A 20,222-nucleotide genomic window follows, 5' to 3' on the forward strand; every position below is an offset into this window, starting at 1 on the left:
CAGAGAAACGTACCAACTGTGTGGTACTACACTTAAGGTAGTACCACACAGTTGGTACGTTTCTCTGGGGTTACTTCTACCCATATGCAGTAGAAAATGAAAAAGACCTGGGAGTAATTGTGCAGTCAGATATGAAGTTTTCTGAGCAATGCAGACAGGCTGCCAGGGCAGGTCATGGGGTTTTGTCAATGATATATAGGAATTTTGCTAGCAGGGAAAAGGAGGTGATTGCCCTCTGTATAAGGCAATGGTCAGGCCACGCCTTGAGTACTGCATACAGGTCTGGAGGCCTCGTTTTAGGAAGGATGTAGATTTGCTTGAGCGTGTACAGAGAAGAGCAACAAGATCGGTGAGGGGAATGAAGGGATCCTCTTACCAAGAGAGGCTTAAGTTCGGCAAATTGCAGTGGCTGGAGACTAGGCACCTGCGCAGTAATCTGATTGAGGTGTATAAGGCCTTCAATGGGTTGAGCACGCTGAATTCTGATGGAATCCTTCCACTTGTTCAGATTAGGAACCTACGGGGGCATAAATTCAAATTAAGAAAGGACAGAAGTAGAATAGATGTGCAGAAATTTGCCTTTAGCCAGCGGGTGGTTAATTGCTGGAACAAACTTCCATCTGTCATTGTGGAAGTTGATAGGTTAAATAAATTTAAGGAGGAACTGGACAGGCATTTGGAGGTAATGGTGTGATTTTTTTTTTTTTTTTTTTTGGCTGATGCTGCATAAGCTCATACACTTGCTTTCTTACATCACATGCCACTGCTACTACTACTACTACTACAAGTAATTATAGACCTGTGAGTTTAACTTCTGTTCCAGGAAAATTAATGGAGGCACTGGTTAAAGAAGCACTGCAGGATCATCTAAACAAGACTTCAGTTATAGCTCGGACACAGCATGGTTTTGTTAAGGGGAAGTCTTGCCTGACCAATTTGATTGGATACTATGATGCAGTCACAAAAGAACTGGATGCAGGGAATAACTTTGATATTATATACTTGGATCTTAGAAAGGCTTTTGATACTGTTGCACATGGAAGACTGCTGCACAAATTTGAGCAGTGTTGCATTGGAGGAAAATTGCTGCTAAGGATAAAGGGGTGGTTGAGAGGGAGAAGACAGAGAGTGGTAATCAATGGACACTGCTCATCGTGGCCTAATGTTATTAGTGGAGTCCCTCAGGGTTCAGTGTTGGGTCCATAATATGTATTTATAAATAATATTGATGATGGTATATCAAGCTTAATGTCCAAGATACAAAGGTTGACAGGGTTAAGGGCACTACTGATACTATGCTGCTGCAACAGGATCTGGAAAGGTTGAGCAGATGGGCTGAGAGGTGGCAAATGAAGTTTAACATTGAGAAATGTAAAGTACTACATATGGGAAACAGCAACCCCAGAGCAACGTATCAACTCTGTGGTACTACACTGACAGTGGTAGAGAATGAAAAGGACCTGGGGGTAATTGTGCAGGCAGATATGAAGTTCTCTGAGCAGTGCAGACGGGCTGCAAGAGTAGCTCATGCTGTCTTGTCAATGATATACAGGAATTTTTCTAGCAGGGATAAGGAGGTGATTACTCCCTTGTATAAGGCAATGGTCAGGCCACACCTTGAGTACTGTATACAGGTCTGGAGGCCTCATTTCAAGAAGGATGTAGAGCTGCTAGAACGAGTACAGAGAAGGGCAACAAGATTAGTGAATGGAACAAAGGGTTCCTCTTACGAAGAAAGGCTTAAGTTTTGCAAATTACAGTGTCTGGAGACTAGGCACCAGCGAGGTTGTTTTTGTTTGTTTGTTTGGTTTTTAGGAGCATTAGCAACTAAGGCCATATTGCTCCGGGATATGCGGTGGTCGTTCCACGACCTTTGCGCATCCTCCGTATTTTGTGGTGACGGGCTCAAACTCCGGTCTAATCAAGAAACGTGTGCTAAGCACTGCTGCTCCTTCCCACCTGGCTACGGAGGCGCCTACCGGCAAGGTGATCTGACAGAGGTGTATAAAGCCTTGAATGGTTTGAGCATGCTCAATGCTGATGGGATTCTGCCTCTTGCTCAGAATAATCACCTGAGAGGGCATAAATTCTAATTGAGGAAAAACAGATGTAGGATATGCGTGTGGAAATTTGCCTTTAGCCAGCGGGTAGTTGGTTGTTGGAACAGACTTCCATCCCTTGTTGTGGAAGTTGATAGCCTAAATAAATTTAAGGCTCAGCTGGACAGGTATTTCCAACGAACGGAGGGGTGAAGTGGAAGTTTTTTTTTTTTTTTTTGGCCGATGCTGCATAAGCTTGCTTTCTTGCATCTTATGCCTCTGCTAATGCTAATGCTATTCACCTAAAAAAATCCAGAGGGTATGCAGTGTATACCCTCCACTACAGTCCTTGGGTTCCCAGACTCTTGGCTCTGCAGAATGTGATTGCAAGATGGTGCATTTCAATAGCAAATATCATTGAATAATCAACAGATAAAAGTAAATAATTTGGAGAGGATTTACCATTTATTTTTATGAAGGTTATTAAAGTTTTATGAAATCTTTTGAAATTATAATAATTTTCAATTTAATTTTTTTATAATTGTATACTATAAATGTATTTTTGTAATTTTACCTTGAATTTTTATTTTATTTTTCTTATTAACAAAATTAATTATATGTACCAGTATGTATAAATGTTACAATAACATAAAAATATTAATAACAATTTTTCCATTTACACCATTTTAATAATCCTAAAAATTGTGGAAAGCTAAAAAAAATTTGGCCTGCAGACATTATTTTGCCTGTCATTTAAAAAGGTTGCCTACCCCTGATCTAGTTCTTCCTTGAATTTATTCAAACTGCCTACTTCCTCACCAGAATTGTCAACCATCTGCTGTTATTTCACATTTATGTAGTATACTGTAAATCTGATTCGCCGTAAAGGTGTCTCATTTAGAACCATGGACCATCGTTATAAGATACTGGCAGATTTGAAATTTTTCTTTTTTTTTAAATATACGCAGCTTTGCTGTTTAACATTTTTATTTAAACGTAATGCCAATGATGTCAAAATAGAAAATTAAAAGGAAAAAATATGTGCAAACTGACACTTATTAGGGCATTGATATTAGATAATTGGCAAAAACTGGACAAATTTTATTTTTGGCTATAATGTGCTTAATGTTTAATATATATATATATATATTAAAATAAATATAATAAAAGTTTAATATATATATATATTAAACTTTTTTCATCATTAAAACAATCAGACTAATTTTTCTTCTTTGTTTACATTGTAATTTAAGTGTGGATGACGTGCAGTACACATGCCAAAGTGGCATATATGCCACACTTGAGGGACAGACAAGTTCAGCTGACAAAAGTTTTGTTTTACTATTACTTTTTAAAATTTATTTATGCTATTATAATACACAATCCATATTATTACATAAAGATACATTTCATATTTATATCATGCTGAAAAATATGATCTTTAAACTTTTACAGGAAATTTTAAAAAATTGCTAATACTGTTTGTAAACTTGAGAGCATGGATAAATTACGATATGCAAGCTCAGTTTCAATTTTAAAGAAGCGGCAAAATATGGGAAAAATATGTCCACCATTTGTATTAGCATATGTATAACATTATCTATAGGGCTATAAAAGAAATTACTTCATATATAAATAATATAAATAAACAGAATCATATTACAAGCTTCCAATGTTAGTATGGGACTAAAAGCCCACAAACCATTTCCATAACACAACAGTGGTCAGCTACAGCAGGCTAATCAACTTAATATATTTCTATGCATGTGGCTTCAAACCAACAAAGCACTATTTTTCAAAAAGGAAATGCTGTTTTCTGATCACAAATTATTCTTGAACTGTTACATTTATTGAAAATGTTAGTTTAGTTACAACTGAAAAGATGATACTGATGGCCTGTATATAAAATAATGTAAAAAAACAGCTGTAAAAGCTTTAGTGTTACCAATGTACATGCTATTCTGAGGGAGGCACTCATAAAGATTATATATATATATTCATTGCATGAATATATATATATAATCTTTATATATATATATATATATATATATATATATATATATATATATATATATATATATATAAAGATTAAATATCCACTGATAAAGGAATAAGTTTTCATATCACAAATGAATCAGTGTCAAAATGTATATCTTTCATATCATAAACCTTATATAACTAGATGAAGATAACAAATAAAGGGAATTAAGAAAACACTCGATCAAATGTTTCATAACACTGAAAACATTTTTATATATATTAAATAAAAACATTATAAATATACCAAACAAAACAGTATTTCTAAATAGCATGTGAATAAGTTTACAATGGGGAAAAGAAATACTATAAAGACAAATGGAAAAATCTAGATTCTGGTGTTAGCTGGCATAGCCAAAATAAATATGAGTATATATGTCACGAAATTATCTTTAATTATATTTACTCACTTCTTAAAAAGATAAAAGATGAAAAATTCAACTCTGAAAAAAATTCTTCAAATCCCCGTTACGGTTGCCATCCTAAGCGTAGCATACTTAACATGAAGGATAGCGCCACCTAGAAATCTAAACCACAAAATAGCAGCTAAATAGCAACACAAAAAAAAAAAAAAGCAGATCACAAAATACAGCAATGTAGTGAATATTTTTATTATTATTACAGTATTATTAGTCATATGGTGCAAATAAGCCCGAGGCTCATGCTGCACCAGCCAAAAAAAAAATTCCTGAACTACCCAGAGAGAGAGAGAGAGAGAAATAAAAGGGAATCACCAAGGAAGAGAAGAATGGTGATATCCAGCTCAGGACCCTGGGTGTGTCAAGCCCATACTCAACAGATGTGAGCCCCTGGGTAGATATGAGAGATTGGGGGAAGGGTTTCAGTATATTCAAACCCCACAGTGGCACGTTATCCTGTAGGCAAAAAAAAAAAGGCATCTGCTTAGAGCGGCGATCGAAGGGGAGCCCCCAAAATCACGTTTCAAAAACTCATTGCTGTTTTTTAATTATATTTTTTGAGTGATTTTTTATCGGAAACTGAACTTTCTACCTAGTCTGCGCCGGTAGCACAGTGGTATCGTCACCGTCCTCCCTACACGGGTGAAAAAGGCCCGGGTTCGAATCCCGTCGATGACGCTGGGAACTTTGATGGGCTTTTTTCACTCCGTGGCTGAGTTAGTCGGTCTCAGGCGTAGATAGCAAAGTTTTTTCCTCAGAAAACTGGGGTTTTTCGTCCAGCAAACAGACAAATCGACCATAGAACACACGCAATTAACATACATAAGACACAGCACGACAGATGAATTTAATTATTCGCGTGGCCTAAATAAAATAGTTTAGTACTTCGTCATTGGTCGAACACTTATGAACTTTCTACCTAGCTATATAAAATAAAGCGAAAGCAGTATCACAAGGCAATATACAGGGTTGTTCAAAATGAAGTCCGGGGTTTCAAACAATAACTGTACACACATGTGTACAGTTATTGTTTGAAGTTTGAGTCGGAGACATGAGCAGACATAGGAAGAAAGAAATATTTCCAGAATGCAACTATAGTAATGAAGTTTTTTTACATACCTCATAAATGTTCAATATGAGAGCCTTTAGTGAAATCGCACATTCTGCTTATTCACTTTCCCCGACAAATGGAAGGTCGATTCATCAGAAAAAATCACTCTGTCAGCAAAGTGGCGTTGCACAACGGTAACAGATTTACTTACTTGAAACTCTCAACACAGTAAAAGCTTTCTCATCATATTCTGAAGCTACGTCGCAACAGAACAGAACCGGCGTCACAGGCAAACGAACGGCGGTATGCGTCCAACGCCATCTGGTGGATAGCCGTACAGCATACCGAATATCGCGAGCGTGTGAACGAAACTTGAGATATTATGCATTCTTTCGAGATGGCTACAAATGATTAGGACACATGCGCTTTCCCAAAAAAAATTCTGAAACCCGGGACTTCATTTTGAATAACACTGTATAACCATAAGATTAAGACCTGGCAGGAACTGGTTCATACTGTTGGGAATAGTGATCCTTGGCGTTTCCTATTTAAATTAACTAGAAATAAACCGAATATAAACAATTTAATAAGCACAATCATCTCTGATAATGGGGAATCGACAGATTGGCTTTCTACAATTATAACAATAACTGATAGACTATTTTTGACTGATAGAAGTTCAGAAGATTCGGAATAACAGAGAACTGATATATAGGAATTTTTCTAGCAGGGATAAGGAGATGATTATTCCCTTGTATAAGGCAATGGTCAGGCCACACCTTGAGTACTGTATACAGGTCTGGAGGCTTCATTTCAAGAAGGATGTAGAGCTGCTGGAACGAGTACAGAGAAGGGCAACAAGATTAGTAAATGGAACAAAGGGGTGCTCTTACGAAGAAAGGCTTAAGTTTTGCAAATTACAGTGTCTGGAGACTAGACCCCAGCGAGGTGATCTGATAGAGGTGTATAAAGCCTTGAATGGTTTGAGCATGCTCAATGCTGTTGGGATTCTTCCTCTTGCTCAGAATAATCGCCTGAGAGGGCACAAATTCAAATTGAGGAAACACGGTTGTAGGATAGACGTGCGGAAATTTGCCTTTAGCCAGCGGGTGATTGGTTGATGGAACAGACTTCCATCACTTGTCGTGGAAGTTGATGGCTTAAACAAGTTTAAGGCTCAGCTGGACAGGTATTTCGAACGAACAGAGGGGTGAAGTGGAAGTGGTTTTTTTTTTTTTTTTTTGGCTGATGCTGCATAAGCTTGCTTTCTTGCATCAAATGCCTCTACTAATGCTAACTGTAAGAGGAGAACTGCAGATATGTTGGAAGCAATGAGATTAATCTCTTTAATAGTACAGAGCTGCAGACTGTGTGTTCTAAACTAAATATCAATAAAACACCTGGCATTGATCAAATAGAAAATAATTGTATCATGAAAACTGTGGAATTATTCCACAACATTATACTTAATATGTATAACAAATGTTTTATTTAGGGGGTATTTCCAAGTATCTGGAAATTTACTCTCTTGAAGTTAATCCAAAAGCCGGGTAATCCAATAACAGATCCCAGAGGCAACAGGCCTATTTCTTTGTTGGGTAATTTAGGTAAGGTATTTGAAAGGTTGTTATTGAAAGGGTCAAACGGCACCAGGGGTTTCCCCCATCTATGCGTTGTTTTCATTGTGGGTGTACCAATTCACAGGAAATGCCAGAGATTTAAAAGAGTGCAGATATTATATTTGTGTAGCGTCATGAACCGTTGTTCTTTGGGTTGTTATTTGTGAGATTGGAAACTTCATTTCTAAATAGGAAGTAAGATTTTCCATTTCAGTTTGGATTTAAAAAGAAGTGCTCCACAGAAGACGCATTCATAATTTGATTGATTTCAGTTTGCAATCCAGTTGGAAGTATTTTTTGGACCTCTTTATTGATTTTGAGGGCGCCTTTGATACTGTTTGGCACGAAAGTGCTTCTATCGTTGGGGGGCTTTAAATTGCCCAGACCGGCTGTATAAGACCATCAAAAGTTATTTGAGTCAAAGAATGATAACGGTTAGGTCTCAGCACATAAAATATGAGAGGGAAGTTAATAGGGTGTGCGTTCAAGGATCAGTGCTAAGACAAATATTTTGGAACCTAGTTCTGAACATGTGGTTAGAAAAAGATTGTGTAGACTGCCATAAAATTGCTTATGCAGATGATTTAGTTTTGGGTGTTCAAGACAGATCCAGACAAGATATACAAAATAAAATTGGGGTGGCTGTTGAGAGTTTGGTAAAATGGACTTCTAATAATAAACATAGGATTTCTTCAAGTATAACTGTGATGATGCTGATTAAGGGAAAGTTAGATTACAACAGGCCTCCCAGATTGGTTGTCAATGGAAAGCAAATACCTCTGGTTCCTCAAGTCAAATACGCAGGGATCATTTTAGACGATAAATTGTCTTTTACCGCGTATTTAGATCATTTTTATATTTATATTAGGAAATTTAGGGCCTGAATTGTTAGGATTACAAGGAAAGACTGGGGGCGTGGTAAACGGGTCCTCAGTTTTTACTATAAGGCCATTTTTTACCGATAGTGGCCTATGCGGCATCCGTTTGGTTTAGGAGGTTAAGTGTGATTAGAATTAGAAATAAAGTTAATTCAGTACAAAGATCCATGCTGCTAACTATTTTAAGAGTATGCAAAACAGTATCCACAAATGCGTTGCAAGTCATTGCCGGTGCCTTACCTTTAGATTTGTTTCTCATATATAGGGCATTTAGTTATTTTTTTTTAAGAGGAAAACAGATCACATTTATGTGTATAACAAATAATATTTTGGTTGGTAGAAAAACTGAGGAAAAAATATATTGTTAAAATTACAAGAAATATGGCAACACCGATGATACTGGATCAGTCACCAAGTTGTTCATTCTAGATGTAGATACTGGAGTATACAAGTGATACTAGAGCAGTCACCAAGTTGTTCATTCTAGATGTAGATTTTAATGTGGGTAAAAGTAATAAATGGTTTTATCCAACGATGTAAACCTCGTACTTGCTTACTGGACACGGTTCATTAAAATCCAAATTGTGTGACTAAGGCTAGGAAACAGGTCCCCTGTGTTCTTGTAGGTCTCCAGAAACTTGGGTGCACGTCTTGTATGACTGCCCAATTTATGAGGAATACAGATGTATTTTGAGATATAATTTGTTTGAATTAAGCAGGGGTACTGAAACGGAATGGCTGTGTAGATTTCACAATGTTGCTTTGTTTCAGGATTATTGTAGGAGAGTATTCCATAAACGGAAACGATTGTCTGTAATAAGGGCGGAAACACACTATTATCACTTCACGAGACTTCACTGGTATACATATCTAACGTCAAATGTGGGGAAGCATTATTTTATTGCTCGGACACGCAGTGTTGTAATTGGCTCTATTCACAAATTAACACGTCGGGCTTCAAGGCCGAGAAGTAAATAATCTGTTCTGAGCGCACAAGTAAGAATATCCGAAAACATATAACAACAACATCAAGGACGTTGTTCCTGTGCCTATTCCGAAGCACCCTTCACTTCAACCAACTACTCAGCATACTCATCGCAAATGTCCAGTCACAGGGACGCTCAAAAATGGCAAAAGTAGGAAAATAGTCCAACAGAATTACAAATTGAGAGGACGAACAAGTCGATCATTTCAATTTGCACAACTAAAACAAATTTCTTAAAAGTTCAATGTTTAGGGTTGAGAAGTAGTTTTTTGTTGTTATTAAATTTCATTCAAACTTTTTGTTTCGTATTTTGACAGAATAAGTCGTTATTCAAAATCAAACTTGCAGTATTTTAACTTTCCTTCAACATATAATTAATTTTTCCTTAGCGCTGAATTTCGAAATTGCGTATTTTGGGCTTGAATCTCATCCTTAATTGGATTATATAGGAAATTAAATTCTTCTTTATTCATCCGTAAGTACATCGTGAAACGATTTCATCTTCTACTAATTCCTGCAGTAAATGATGGAATTCGCCTTTTTCTGTTCTCTTCCAGTTTCTTGACTCAGACCAGAGCAGCAAAGCAAAAGGCACAAGCTAATGGGAGTGCTGTGGCTCAGGGGAGAATTGAGGGGGGGGCAGTTGCCCTCTGAATCACAGCCTTTTAAAATGCACTGCTTGCATGATGTTTATGGAGCAATCAGGTACGCGACATGATATTGCCATGGGGGATGTCTGTGTGTGTGTGCGCGATGCAAGGAGTGTAACGAAATCAGGCGACAACTCAGCATAGTTATGGGCCTATATGAGAGCCTGAAGGACAGGGTGGATGCACTCGAAGAATCTAAATTGAGGGGGCCCATCAAGCTCTCAGCTGCCCACATCAACCCCAGAGCTTGCACTTGGTCATCACGCAACACAGCGGCAATCCCCATGGTAGAATGCGCTGGTCCCACAGGAACTAGTAGTTGTTGGTGACTCTATTGTCAGGGAAACGGGGAACATGCTTTGTAAAAGGATAGGTGGAACAGGACCAGGGTATGTCTGCCAGGGGCAAAGGTTGATGACGTTCTAGAGCGGATATCATTTTTAAGGGCACAAAAGGTGATATTATTATTATTATTTATTATTATTATTAGCTATATGGTGCAAGGCAGCCTGAGGCTTATACTGCACCAGCCAAAAAAAAAAAAAAAATCCTGAGCCAACCTGAGAGAGAGCAAAAGAAAACGGAATCACCAAGAAAGAGAAGAATAATGATGATATTCAGCTCAGGACCCTGGGTGTGCCATGCCCATACTCACCAGATGTGAGCCCCTAGAGATATACTTGTACACGTTGGCACTAATGATATTAAGAGTAGGAGACCGGCGCCGCCCAGACTAGCTGGGTGGGTAAAGTGCCTGCCTGGCAACCCAAAGGTCGCGGATTCGAATCCCGCCCAGGGCTTGGATCAGAGAACAAAATGCAAAGAGCTTGGGAGGTGCAATATGGCCACAGAAGCCCATACGCGAACAACTAACGAAAAAAAAAAAAAAAAAAAAAAGCAGACTAGCAGAATTACTTAACAAGTACAGGTCACTGTTGAAAAAAAGCCTTGAATTAGGGTTGAATTTGAAAGTGTCTGAAATTCTGCCCAGACCCGATAGGAGGGAGTATATGATGAGAGCCTTGTCGATCAATTCGGCCCTGGAAAGTTTGTGCAAGGCTCAAGGGGTAGAATTTTTTTCAGCCTGGCCAGTACTTGTTAACAGGAGAGACTGCTAATACAGGGATGGGATACACTTAAATAGAAAGGGTGCAAGAATATTTGCTAATGCTAGTGAGGCAGTGTTAACTGGGTCGGAAAACTGCTAGCTTGGGGGGATACAAGGAGGGTAGCCACTGGCAGAGGTGAAAGTGATTCTTGCACTGCTTCTATTGGAATCAGCAGAAGCCTGGAAAACAGGATGCAGAATATTTCAGAGACTGCAGGGAGCCATTGCGGTACAAGAAAACACATGGGTTGTGTTAGGGTAGATAAGAATAGGAACAGGTGCATGTATACTTGCGTGTTTTTTTTTTTATGTGAACCCCAAACACGAGAGGTATTAGAACCTATAGTACTTAGTACCGTGCTTGGGTTGGAGGCTGAGAAGAAGAAAGAAGATATTTGTTGACATTGGACTTGAACTTCTGTAGATTGTAATTTTCAGGAAATATGTATGAAGGAAGGTTGTTCCAGAAAACGGCAGTTGAATGAATAAATGACGAAGATGAAAAGTTCGTTCTGTCGGTTCGAAATTGGAGAGTAAATGGCTGTTGCCTGGTGGCGGCACGTGTTCGGACTGTTTTGAAACAGAGAGAAAGAATTATAGAAGCCAATTCAGAAGAACAGTGCCCATCGAAGTATCTGTAGAAGAGGCATGCAGCAGAAACAGTACGTCTATGAGAAAGAGTGTGGAGAGACTCTGTTAGAGATGAATCATTAATTAACCTAACTGCCCTCTTCTGAATGGAATCAAGAAGCCTGAGAGAGGTTTTGGGTTCACAACCCCAGATGTGGGAACAATATTCCATGGCAGGACGGATTTGCGATTTATCCAGAGTGGGCAGCTGTCTGGAAGAAAAGTAACTCCGAGAGCGAAAGAGAAAACCAAGTTTTTTTAGATGCAGTAAAAAAAAAAAGTAAAGTGCAGCCATTATCAACCCACTGCAGGATGGAAGCCTCCTCAACAATTCAATCTGAGGGAAATGGACCATAATCTGCCACGCTGGTCCAGTGCGGGTTGGCAGATCGACCGTATTCAGCAGTCAGGGGCTTGAACCCCAGTCTACTCAAAGAGCGTGTGCTACTGCACTCCCGCTCCTGCCCACTCGGCTACTTTAGATGCAGAGGAAGCAATATTTGTAATGTGTTTGTGTCAAGAGAGATTAGAAATCAGGATAATCCCCAAAACAGATATATCATTTTGCCTAGAAATCGGAGTGTCACTAAAGATAAGCATAGGAGCAGAAGAATCCTTTTTGAGAGATATAAGACAAGTGTGAGTTTTAGAAGGGTTGAAATCAACTAACTTGTCTTTGCCTCACTGGAGAATTAATTGAAGACCGCCATTTAAGGAATTGGTAGCAGATTTTCGAGAAGTTGAAGCTGATTGAGCAGCACAAGGTTTCTCAAAATGGAAAGTGGGGTGCAATGTGCTATCATCGGCAAAACTATGGATAGGATTTCCAGTCGATGGAAGAAGGTCATTAATATACAAAAGGAAAATAGTGGGGTAAAGAACTGAACCTTTGGGGGACACCGGCATTAGTGTAGAAGTTAGAAGACAGAGAGCTATCTACCATCACCCTCAGTGAGCGATCAGAGAGAAAACTGGATAACCAATTACTAAAAACAGTTGGCAAACCATAAGATGGAAGCTTGTTTAGAAGCTCTTTATGCCAAACGCGATTAAAAGCCTTTGAGATGTCAAGAACAACTACTTGTGTTTCACCGAACCTTTCCATTGAATTAGTCCATAAATGGGTAACATAAGCCAGAATATCACCGGTGGATCGACACTGATGGAATCTATACTGGCGATCGTTGATCAGACAGAAGGTTTCTAGGTAGTTTAAGAGTTGGCAATTAACTGATTTCTCAATTACTTTAGAAAGAGTAGAAGTACTTGCAAGGGAACGATAATTGGATGGGAGGGATTTGTCACCCTTTTTAGGAACTGGCTGGATATAAGCAAATTTCCAAGCAGAAGGAAAAACACCTTTGGAATAAGAAATTGAAAAAAGGCGGCAAAGAATAGAAGTAAGTTCAGGAGCACAGATTTTCAGAACAAGTGGACAAATACCATCAGGACCTGGAGCTTTCTTAGCATCAAGATTCATCAAAATCCTTCTGATATCCGTTTGACGGAAGGCCACAGGAGGCATTGAATGGAGCGTGTTGGGAATGGTGGGAGGTGTTATACCCAGATCTTTAATACATGAGCTGGAAGAAAAATGGAATGCTAGCAGGTCAGCTTTATCCTTGGCTGAAGTGACAACAGAACCATCTGGTTTGGACAGAGGTGGGAGCAGAGATGGGCAAAAGTTGCGGCCAATAGCTTTGGCAAGAGACCAGAATGCTCGGCTACCATTAGGGCAAGAAGCAAGTTTTCTACTCTTAGCCTGTTCAAACTCTAATTTGGAGTGATTAATAACTGCTTTACAATTGTTGCGAGCTTTGGTGTAGGCAGATAATGAAACTGAAGGATTACATACAAGCCAATTACGATATGCAACATTCTTCTCTTGAACAGCCTTAGCACATTTATTGGAAAACCAAGGTTTAGATAAAGGACGAGATTTTAAAGTGGAGTGTGGGATAAAGGATTCCATTCCTGCAAGAATAATTTTACTGACACGATCTGAGCAAACGTTGACATCAGAACTTTTGAAACAGTAATCCGACCAAGGAAAAGAAGAAAAGAAGTCTCGCAGGTCATCCCATTTTGCATTCTTGTAATGCCAAACAACACGAGGTTGGGAATAGCCATGAGTAAAGGTTCCATTGGAGAGGAGACAATCACCAATTTGTGATCGGAAGTGTATAAAGGACCTCTCACTTCGACTGTGTACTTAGAAGAGTTGTTTGAGAAAAAAAGATCAAGCGTATTGGCTGTATGATTAGGATTGTCCGGTATTCTTGTAGGTAAATGAACAATCTGTTCTAGGTCGTTAGTAATTGCAAAAGCCTCAGCATCTCGACCTGCTGTGTCGGTGTGAATAGAAAATAGAAGCCAGCTGGAGTTGTGAACATTTAAATCACCAAGGAAAATTACCTTACTGTTAGGAAAGTTGGACTGAGAAAGTCAAGTTGCAAAGAGAGGAAGTCAAAGAGCTCCAAGTGATTAGTGGAGTTGGGAGAACGCTAGAGACAACAGATGAATTTGACACAATGAGGTAGAGAGATTTTAAGCCAGAGAAGATCAAACAGAGGAGATTCCAAATTGTCAAGTCTCTGACAGGGAATGTCAGAACGGATATAAGCACAAGTACCACCTTTAAGGCGAAAGGAATCATACAGCGAATAATTTGGACATCTGAGATGAGCAGTAGTTGAATCAACCGATAACTGAGATTCTGTCAAAAAAAGTACATGGGGTTTAGCAGACTGCAAGTGGAAATGGACATCGTTGAGATTAGAATTGAGACCATGTATATTTGTGAAATGAATTACGAAGTGCTTGGGAGGTTTAGATCTTTTTGCAGATAAGCTTGTTCTATTAGTTTGACAATTCATGGTGTATTCAATAGTAAGAAAATGTGGGTGGGACATGCTGTATGAAGTAATGAAATTTTTGGATATGGCGTACACGTGGTAAGAATATACCCAGATCCTTGACATAACGTGGCCACGACAATGCTCCCGGCACTTTCTGGCAGAGTAGAGGTAGCAAGATTATACACTAGCCTCCTAGACAGTTACCAATAGGTTCGGTTCGGTGCACTAACTAACGGCCGCCCTGCGAACACCGTTTTAGAGCTGTACCCTCGAAATGTAAGGAATATTGGATCTTGCCACTACTTTCATAATAACCAATGTTAGGAGTTTGGTAAATAAATTTGATGAATTTCAGGTATTGCTCAAAACGTCAAAGGCAGATATTGTTGGGATATCAGAGAGATGGTGTCACACAGATATAATAAATGCAGAACTGGAATTTGGGGAGTACAATGTCTACAGAAATGATAAACACAATAGGAAGGGAGGAGGTGTTATGCTATTGGTTAAGAAACACATAAAATCCAAGGAAGTGAAGCCAGTCGACATCGCTGGACAGTGCAGTTTGGAGTCAGTTTGGTGTGACATAAACATTGGGAGATCAAAATTGAGAGTAGGAGTGTGCTATAGGCCTAATGACTCTGATGAGTATAATAAGGAACTGTACAGCCTAAATAGAGTGGGCCAGTAAATCAGAGAGTCTTATAATGGGGGATTTTAGTTTCCCAGATATTGACTGGAATTTGTGCGTTGGTCACTCACACACTAGCAAGGCTTTTGTGGATTTATTGGATGATTGTTTTCTACTTCAGCATGTTCGGGGGGCAACTAGAGGGAATAATACTCTTGATTTCATTATCAGTAGTGATTCTTCATACATTAAGAATCTGCAGATAAATGAACCACTAGTTGGCAGTGTTCATAGTGTGCTGAAGTGGGATTTACTCAAGGAGGTAACTACCATCAGGGGTAAAGGGAAGGAATATTGCTTTCGTAAAGGCGACTACGATGGTCTGAGACAGTATTTAAATTCTATACGGTGAGACCAACTGATGATGTTACCAACAGCAAATTCAAAATGGGAAGCATTCAAAGAACTTATCTTGGAAGCTATTAGGCTTTACATACCAACTAAGAAATATTTTTCAAGGTTTAGGCCTAAATGGATGTCAGATGAACTAATGAGACATATGGCAGAGAAGAAAAATGCATTGGATACATATAAATCAAACACGTGACACAGAAGCCTATGATAGATATAAGTTGATCTCTAACCAAGTTACAAAGGAGGTTATGCAGGTGAAGGCAGATTACGAAAAATCTTTGGCAAATGATGCAAAGAAAAACAGCAAAGAGTTCTTTACTTATGTAAATTCTAGAAGGAAGGGGAAGAATCAAATTGGTCCACTTGATATCGATGGTTCAACTCTTGATGATCCTGCTCAGGTTGCTAACAAACTAAATGAATATTTTGCCTCGACATTCACATATGAGCAGTTATTCAGTGAGAGGAATGCCAGAGGTGTATTCAATCTGGCAGCAAGCTAGATAATCTTGTAATAACTGAGAGTAAAATGGAGGAGAAATTGTTGACGATAAACACAAGAAAGGTACCTGGGGTGGATGGGATCTATCCAGTTATATTAAAGGAGGCAGCGATGGAAATAAGCAAACCCTTAGCCATAATTATAAGAGCTTTCTTGGACTCAGGGGAGATACCGATAGACTGGAGATGTGCAAATGTGACTCCAATTCACAAAGGAGGATCAAAGGCTGACACAAGTAATTATAGACTTGTGAGTTTAACTTCTGTTCCAGGAAAATTAATTGAGGTACTTGTTAAAGAAGCACTGCAGGATCATCTTGACAAGGATTCAGTTATAGCCCAGACACAGCCTGGTTTTGTTAAGGGAAGGTCTTGCCTGACCAATTTGATTGGATACTATGATGCAGTCACAAAAGAACTGGAAGCAAGGAATAACTTTGATATTATATACTTCGATCTTAGAAAGGCGTTTGATACTGTTGCACATGGAAGAGTGCTTTACATATTGGAGCAGTGTGGCATTGGAGGCAAATTGCTGCTAGGGATAAAGGGGTGGTTGAGGGGGAGAAGACAGAGAGTGGTAATCAATGGACACTGCTCATCGTTGACTAATGTTATTAGTGGAGTCCCTCAGGGTTCAGTGTTGGGTCCATTATTGTTTTCTGTATTTATAAATAATATTGATGATGTTATATCAAGCTTAATGTCCAAATTTGTAGACGGTACAAAGGTTGGTGGGGTTGTTATGGACACTACTGATGCTGTGCTGCTGCAACAGGTTCTGGAAGGTTGAGCAGATGGGCTGAGAGGTGGCAAATGAAGTTTAACATTGACAAATGTAATGTACTATATATGGGAAACAGCAACCCCAGAGCAACGTATCAACCCTGTGCTACTACACTGACAGTGGTAGAGAATGAAAAGGACCTGGGGGTAATTGTGCAGGCAGATATGAAATTCTCTGAGCAGTGCAGACGGGCTGCAAGGGTAGCTCATGGTGTCTTGTCAATGATATACCGGAATTTTTCTAGCAGGGATAAGGAGGTTTTTATTCCTTTGTATAAGGCAATGGTCAGGACACACCTTGAGTACTGTATACAGGTCTGGAAGCCTCATTTCAAGAAAGATGTAGAACTGCTGGAACGAGTACAGAGAAGGGCAACAAGGTTAGTGAACGGAACAAAGGGTTGCTCTTACGAAGAAAGGCTTAAGTTTTGCAAATTACTGTGTCTGTAGACTAGGCACCTGCGATGTGATCTGATTGAGGTGTATAAAGCCTTGAATGGTTTGAGCATGCTCAATGCTGATGGGAGTCTTCCTCTTGCTGAGAATAATCACCTGAGAGTACATAAATTCAAATTGATTAAAGACAGATGTAGGATAGATGTGCGGAAATTTGCCTTTAGCCAGCGGGTAGTTGGTTGGTGGAACAGACTTCCATCCCTTGTTGTGGAAGTTGATAGCCTAAATAAAATTAAGGCTCAGCTGGACAGGTATTTCGAACGAACGGAGGGGTGAAGTTGAGGTGTTTTTTTTTTTTTTTTTTTTTTTTGGCTGATGGCACATAAGCTTGCTTTCTTTCATCATATGCTTCTACTAATGCTAATGCTAAATTGATGTCGTGTATCCATTGCGTACTCTTTTGTTTTCTCGACTATAAGAAAAGTGCGCGCATTTTCTAAATCTTCTTCAAAATCTGAAGAGGAGGATGTACTGTGGCAATTCATTTCGCCTCAGCTTTCCTCAAAGAGAATGACACATATACAACGTTACAAGATGTCAGACGTACCACTTTTGGAAGTACAGTCGATTCCGGTTATTTGGGACACATCGGGACTAGTGCATTTTGGCCCGATTAAGCTGCTGCTGCCACAATTATCCGAAGTTTCATGTAAATAGTTAAAAATACAATGTACCCTCCCTTTACAATTAATTCACTGTACAATCATATGCATTTTATTTTATTTTATTTTTTATTTTATTATAATTATTATTATTATTATTTTATTATTTTTTTATTTATTTTTTTTTATTTATTTATTTTTTATTTATTTTTTTATTTATTTATTTTCTTTTATTTATTATTTATTTTTATTTTTTTTATTGATTTATTTATTTATTTTATTTTATTTATTTATTTTCTTTTATTTATTATTTATTTTTATTTTTTTTATTGATTTATTTATTTATTTTATTTTATTTATTTATTTGTTTTTTAGGCCCTTGCCCCTGAAATCTTAGGAAATTAGGTGGCAGGGCCTGCCAGAGTACTTACATCTAATGTGACCCCTCTATGCCTGACCTGCCTCCTCGGGGATAAGTGTGGGCAACGGGGGGTCCCACTAGGGGCCCAACGGCTAAAAGGTCAGAGGAACAACACAACATAAACGTGTACCTTACACTTCTTAAAATCTCTGGCCTTCACAGAGTTCTGTGTTTCACAAACAGAGTACACAACACGGAGATGGGAGAAACCCCTTGGGCCGTTAGACAATGAACACTTTACACTTTACACTTTGTACAATCAAATCACGTTACGACGAACTCACCATAGTAAAGTACCGTTCACTATACGATGTGTAGTCAGCTCCGGTCATTGTGATCACGTTTGTGAATTGAATTTTAATTCTATTAAACAGCGAAAATAGGAGGAATATTATCCACAAGCTATAAAAGTAAAGATATATTAAGCACAAATTTGCCCTTTATTACCTTACCAATTAAAAAATTAAATGATACGCGAAAATCAGAAGAATATACGTGATAATCGGAATAATTAATACGTACTGTAATATGTACATACTAACTAAACTAGTTGACATTTCTGTTCACTGATATTTGTGGGTGGGGGTTAAAATTTAAACAGTAAAAAGATAAGCAATCAATAACAAAGAACACGGCACACAAACTGCAAGTAACACGATACGCGCAAATGAAAACGGAGTAACGAGTTACAAAGCTTTAAAAATAGGAATGAAGAGAAGATTCTGAAAATTATTTTTTTTATATTATTGAAGATTCCATGGAAGTGTAAACACATTTCACCATAATAACCCCACAGAATTCCAGCTGTCGGTATTATCGCAAATTCAGTAAGATCGAGTTTACTATCCGTTTATGATAGATTGCACTAACATAAAAGCCCAATAAACGGGTGACTGCTAATTTTTTTATGGTTGTGACCTCCAGAAATCCGACCAAACTACGTGGTACGGTCGGAGACAATCGTAGGGTAATCTTCAGTGCTGCGGTCTCCTGCCCCGATTAAACGGCATTTTGTCCCAATTAAGCGAAGTAAACCCTGGCTATTTTCTCTATTGGGTTCTGTTTTTTTAAGATTTGTCCCAAATAAACGGCTGCCCCGATTAACCGGTGGCCCAAATAACCGTTTTCCCCTGTATAATAAAATTTCCAAGATACCCCTTTTTTAACATTTGAAAAAAGCAGAAATCATAAAACACCCTGTTGAGATGATTATTTAGGAAGAAAGAATTAACTGATGATAAAGTTGTTGTTGAAATGCACCCTTAATTAAAGACTCAAATACGACATTCTATCCTATTTACAAAGAGGGTTGTAGAATATTCATATTATGCTTATTTTGTAACCTTTTACATTCTGCTTGACTTCTTTTTTATTTCCTTGTAATGGTTTAAGGCTTAGGCAGCAAACTTTTTTTATTTAAAATTCCCAATATCAGTATCGATTTGCTGTATGAAGAATGTGTTCTGTTGAAATCATTCCGTAGACAAATTGCGACAAAACACCTCAAAAATACCACAGATGGTTGGATAAAAATTTTAAATGCGTACGAAGTATGTAATACAGAAAAAAATATTAATTTTGTTTTTGCTTTGCCTCAAATGCAATGAGTGAGCGAGTATTTAGCTCAATGTTTAACAGATTCGCACGAGTCTTTATATTCTTATATATCAGGAAGATAATACTAATTTGCACTATTGCGGGTATGTACGGTTTTTTTTTTTTTTTTTTCCCGCAGGTGTCGAGCAGATTTTGCTGATGCTGGATATCAATCTTGCAGGTTTGTTAAACACTTTTTTTTTTTCTTTTTTTTTTTTTTTTTTTTTGCTGGCTCCTTGGGTGTGCGCGGCCTGGGAGCGGGATTGTGGGCACCCATCAGCCTTGCACTACTACTCATTGGATGCGGGTTTGTGTGCTTACAGCATAGAAGGTTTAGTGGACCCGGTTTCGGCTTCGCATGCCAGATAGCGGATGCCCTGGTAGCTAAGTGGCCTGCCAAAAACACGAACATTACACTACACTACATTTACACTGACACATTTACAATGCAGGCCTATATGTGGAAGATCCACATGAATAAACAAGATACAAGGTGGAGATGGGCATTAGCCTGGGTGCCGCCGAAGACAAGTTCACATAC

General features: G+C 38.5%; 1 protein-coding gene across 1 annotated transcript in view; it reads right to left on the bottom strand.

Moving 5' to 3' along the window:
- Window positions 1–4,589, bottom strand: part of LOC150080515 (uncharacterized) — a 398,298-nt gene extending 393,709 nt beyond the window's left edge. Inside the window, exon 1 of the mRNA XM_090381933.1 lies at window positions 4,487–4,589. The gene's annotated coding sequence lies outside the window, so the exon portion shown is untranslated. The remainder of the gene's footprint in view (window positions 1–4,486) is intronic.
- Window positions 4,590–20,222: the final 15,633 nt, after the last annotated feature.

Source organism: Mastigoproctus giganteus, chromosome 9, assembly GCF_048544385.1.
Source record: "Mastigoproctus giganteus isolate SK-2022 chromosome 9, ASM4854438v1, whole genome shotgun sequence".
Taxonomy (NCBI): Eukaryota; Metazoa; Arthropoda; class Arachnida; order Uropygi; family Thelyphonidae; genus Mastigoproctus; species Mastigoproctus giganteus.